We start from the raw sequence: 5,631 nt of genomic DNA, 5'->3' as shown, positions 1-5,631 counted from the left end.
TTATGACACCGCCGTCTATCCTATTGAGCTACCATCGCACTCCGGGCGCACAGCATTTCCTTTGGGTTCCTAGCGCGGGCGTTAATTGGCTTTGGACTTGGCCGCCGGTTAGCGTGCACTAACGCGGTCTACTTTGGGAAGAGATGTGAAAGCCTGCGGACAGAACGATCCAGGCCGGCCATTCACGGAGAACTTTAGCGGCAAGTTCGGAAATCCGTGTGAGTTGCAACAGCGGGCTCTCCGACGAAGGGAGAGGAGGGGCCACCAGCTCTGCTGCTTCTCCAGCCGTACACCACTTGTGCAAGTTGCGCAAATTCTTTTTTTTTCTTTCGCTATATTGTTTCTTCGTCCTTTGATGCGAATTACACCGACAGCCAGACTGGCCGCAATTCCTATCGGAGCTTACCCAGAGTCAGGGCTCTCCTCCTGTTCCACCCAAGTGCACGTACAGGTGCCGTCACGAGTCTCAAACTATTTGTCTTACTGGCTTTATGACAGCCATTACCGGTTCGCAGGAGGCTTTTAAGTGCAGAGCACTTTAGGGGCTAGCCTTGTCTTCGTAGCTCGCTCGCTGGACCCAAGTAGGGCCACACGGCGTTCCTTCATCGCGGCGTAACCAAGAGGCTTCGAAAGCCAAGCGGTTTATATAGCCATAAGTAGAGACCGGAACTTTAGGCACGAAAAATCCAGGTTTTAGGCACCTATAATAGGCACTGAGAAGTGCATTGAGGCATATATAGGCAACAAATTCTCTCGATAAGGCATATATAGGCTCAATTCCTATTTGCTTCAGAAGCATGTTTCAGCACAAATTTTTGACTTGCAGCGAAACCACGGACAAATAATGTGCAGCGGGAAAGTAGCTTTATTTTCTTCCGGTAAACAAGCAGCACAAGAGTTCATATTTCAAAATTTACGCGAAATCTACAGTGATTCAACACCAAAACAAATAATTGAAGGCCATGGAAAACCGCACCAATTTCAATGGTTTGCTAGTTGAAATTGTACCCCCCTTTCAGTCGATAATTGTGTGCGAAAAAACAACGCCCCACCTCCATTGAAGTTGGCGGAGCATTATTGTACTTCAAGATGCTCCATGATCTAATTCCACCTGGAATATCACAATTTTGGCTGCTCAGAACATTCGAAAGAATCTGTCCTGAACCTCTCAAATGAACTTAGAATTCTTAGAGTGGCGCCAACACTCTCTGCTGATGAAATGCTTTCTGCTAAGAGTGCGAAATAAGCACTCGAATGTGTCATGTCCCGTTTAACTGTAGCGTGGGGCAAATACTTTCGGCTGCGACGCTTTTGTCCGTTGCAAGGTCATTGATAGAAATCGGAGTGTTTTTGGTGTAGTTTTCTGCCGTCAGCCGAGTTCCTGAAGGTGTAACAATGAGCACTGGTGGAAGAGGCACAATGGGTAACTGCCCCTTAAAGACATAACTGTGCGTGGAAGAATGATCTTTACTGCAACTTGTTATTCACTGACGGAGCAGAACGACCTCCTAAGCTCTTCACAACACTGATTAATCCCATGGATAGTAGAGGGAAGTGCAGTAATTCTGTACAAATTACTGAGCTATTCTGTTCTGCAGAAGCGTATGACCAGTGAAGCTGCCGGAATAACATCATTCAGTAACTATGCACTATACACCGATTATAAATATTAGACAGCGCGCAAGATTCTTCGGAACTAATTCCCGTAATACTAAGTTTCCAAATGCCCTTAAAGACTACCCAGACGTGGCAGATGACGGGTGTCACGACTAGACTACTTGTAAAGTGCTGAGATCCCCCTTCCTAAGCTCCGTTTCTCATTCCTTCTTCGTGGTACACGCACTGCATCTAGCCAGACGGCGGTGCACCCATTATCGGCGGCTCACAGTGCACGTGTTCGTGGCATCACCTTAAAACTTTGGTGTCTAAGATTTGCACCTACTTTCCCCCAGCAGGGCGTCTTTGAGCTTGAGCGGCACGTACGCGGCTGTGTCGCGTTCATTTTTTGTTTGCTGTCTTTTTATTCTGTTAGCTATAGGTAGGGCACGTGGGCAGAAGTTTCCCCTGTTGGTCCGTGGACAGAGCACGTCAGGACATAGAACAAAAGAGTTCGCGCGGACGGGGTGTCGTCGGTGAGCTAGGCTCCGGTGTCGCTGTGCACGGATTTCTGGCAGCTCGGCCGAGGTGGCAAGTTCCAGGTGGTGGTGGCTTGGGCACGGACGGTTTGGGCTTTTTGCGGGTTTGGTACGGCTCGTGCATTTTTGTCGCAAACGGTGGGAAGTAAACACTCCGTTGCGAGCTGCTGAAGCGAGGACAGTCTCTGCAGAACATCGACTCAAAAAATCTAAGAAAAGGCATATATAACACAAAAAAGGCATTTTTAGGCTACAAAAAGCCCATATAGTCAAAATAGGCACTATAGGCACAATAAACTATTGCTTAAAATGCTCCCTTTCCCTTAGTTCGTGCTTATATGTTAAATAGGCTTGATACGGACTGAAGGAAAAATAGGCATTTTGCCTAAAGTTCCGGTCTCTAGTCATAAGCGTTCGAAACTCGTGAACCGCTGGCGCTTGTCATGCATCTCCCCGTACCTAGTTTGGCGCAAAGAAAACTTTAGGTACATTTGAGGCAAAATATACGTAATTAACCGGCCGGTAGCGCGCCCGCGTCCATTTAGTTAGGAACGCTGCTTGGGTGAGTAAGCGAAAAAAGTGGCAGGGCAACGCCGGCACGTGCGGGAGGAAAAGCAAGCTCAAAAAGAACAGTACTCCCGCTGGCGCAGCTTCAGGCAGGGGGGCGCGAGCCCTGCTAAGGCGGGAAATTTGAATTGCATTGGACCAACCTCCGTTGAATTCATCAGGAGAGGAATGAGACAGGGCAGCGAAGAGCGTGATGGATGGTAAGAGTGGGCGGATAATGGCGCCACAGCCCATTAAGGCGAATCACTGATCTGCCCTTCCGACAGATTTCGCATTGAGTGGAACGTCTTTATTTTTTTTTATTATGGAGAACTCCTTTAAATGACACCAATGCAGCCAGGCAATTTACGAATGAAGACATTTCTGCAAATTTACGACACCGTGTTCCAATTACTTCTGACGGCACCTGTACGTCACGGGGGACGCATCGGGCTAATTCTTGTTCCATTCTAGTACGGTGTCGGATTAGAGCTATGTTTAACGCCCTTGGCTGCAGAGCCGTCGACTCGGGTTTAAATCCCACGCGAACCCAAAAAATGTTCTTACTTTCTGTTTACGGCGGCGGGCCTTTTGGTAACATTCGTGTTGAACACGCCAACTCGTGTTTGATGAGACATCTAATGCCTTTGCCCTAATAGTGTACAGTCGACTCTCGATAATTCGAAGTCACCTAATTGAAATTGTCGGTTGATTGGAAGCGATGTGCTGGACCCGGCAATGTTACATGCAATCCAACGGGAGCAATTGATCGATAATTCGAAGCTAAAACCCATCACATCGGTTGATTGGAAGTTATCTCGGATAAAAAGCACCGAAGTGACCGTCCTTTCTCGATAAAATTCAAATTTTCAAACGCAACAAGAGCGCCGTGTTTTGAGCTGATTTCCTCTCCATTGCAACGGAGGCAGCGCACACTTGATGCCAGCTGAGACTCGCTCCAGCGTATGTATTCCTCTCTTTAGAGTTCCTCAACCTCTTTAACAGCACAGCTGTTTACGCTTGAACTTGGTCCGTCGGCGTTCGCAAAAAAAAAAAAAAAATACTGAGCGCACGTGAGCGTGCTCCTCGTGTGGAGCGCCCGGCGTCGTCCAGGCTTGCGCGTGGGCTTGCCACACGTGAGAAGTTCGCCAGAAATACCAAGAAATATACCGAGTGCACGTAAGCGTGAGCCTCGTGAGGAGCGCCCGGCGTCGGCAAACTCGACCTTCGGAAACACTCTGCCCAGCTTTCGGGGCGTGATATCTTGCGTACTCTTCTACTCACCAGTTCACCTGCGTTCGCGCCTCAAGTAGGAAGCACAGACGCCGAATTCGCGCTACAGACGCAGAGTTCGCGAAGCCGGTTGCCGCGGGTTCTAGCGCGTGCTAACGCGGTACACTTTGTGATAGATGTGAAAGGCCGCGGACAAAACGATCCGCGGGCCTGCCAGTCATGGAGAGCTTTCAGCTCTAAAATCCATGTGATGTGCCACAGCCGGGTCTCCGACGAAGGAAGAGGGGCCGCCATGCTCTGCTGTTTCTCCAGCCTTGCACCAGTAGTACAAGCTGCGCCAAGTTTTTTTTTTTTTTTTTTTTTTTTTGCGCACAGAGTGGTGTGAGCTGTTTGTGTGATGCACGCTTCAGGCTTCGACTTTAGCGACAAGTCCCAAGTATCATGGCAACCCGTGTCGTACGCTCGACTTGGGGTGAAAGTCGACATTGGGAACGGAATCAAGAAGAGAAACTCGTTGCTTACTAATAACAACTACTGCCTTGTTTAATTGGAAGTTCGGGTAATCGGGAGTTTTTTGCGGTCCGCGCGGACTTTGTATTAACGGCAGTCGACTGTAATGACATTTAGGGTTAATTTTGCGTTAGAAGGAATGACCGCAGCTGCGTGGTGTATAGTGATACGAAGACAACACGCTCACGCGCACTAGTACTAAAGTGCACGTGAGCGTGTACTGTAGGGCCTATAGACCCTATAGTACACGCCCTATAGAACCTATAGTATAGGCCCTATAGGCCTATACTCTATGTCTATAGTATACGCGCACTAGTATACGCGTAAAGTATACGCGCACTACTACTAGTGCTCGTAAGCGTGTAGCTATAGGGCCTATAGGCCCTATAGTACACGCCCTATAGAGACTATAGTATACGCGCACTAGCATACGCGTAAAGTATACGCGCACTACTACTAGTGCTCGTAAGCGTGTACTATAATACACGCCCTATAGGGCCTATAGTATACGCGCACTAGTATACGCGCAAAGCATACGCGCAAAGTATACGCGCATTAGTACTATTGCGCGTGAGCGCATACTATGGGCCCTATAGGCCCTATAGTACACGCCCTATAGGACCTACACTAAAGGCCATATAGGGTCTACAGGCCCTATAGTACACACAAGGGTACACCAAAGGCAGCCTCATCCGTATGTATTCAGGGAGTCGACGAGAACGCCTGAGGCCCGCTTTATTTGCGAGCGCCGGGCACGGCCACAAAAGAACAGCAACCGTTCCAGCAGCGTAGATGATGATCACCCGTGGAAGAAGGACGGTGAAATGAGATGATGATGAACGCGCACAATGTGGAAACGACAACGAAGCATAAAAGGGACATTGGCCGCTCACGTTGCTAAACCTCTCGTATGTACAAGTTCACGCTCAGAGTTACATACGGGTTGAAACTAGCCTGCGGTCATGTTCGCTGTACTGCGGTCACTTGCAGCCGAAAGGCGCGACTAGTCTACCGTTGGCCCCTATACTTTCCTCGCAACAGCAGAGACATCCCGGATCCCGCTCTTCAAAGGAATGAGTGAAACTAGAACGAGAGCCTCTTTAACATTCCTTTTACGAAGGTTTGAAGCCGGTGCAGTCGAGCGCGCCAACCGGGTCGGGCGCGCTCACAGCCTTCGTCCACCCCAAACATTCCACCGCCGTTTTAT

The sequence above is a fragment of the Haemaphysalis longicornis genome, unplaced genomic scaffold, assembly GCF_048455015.1.
Source record: "Haemaphysalis longicornis isolate Haplotype H1 unplaced genomic scaffold, Haemaphysalis longicornis Haplotype H1 scaffold_12, whole genome shotgun sequence".
Lineage (NCBI taxonomy): Eukaryota > Metazoa > Arthropoda > Arachnida > Ixodida > Ixodidae > Haemaphysalis > Haemaphysalis longicornis.
The sequence above is the reverse complement of the archived record's forward strand: the minus strand, read 5'-3'. Positions refer to the sequence as shown.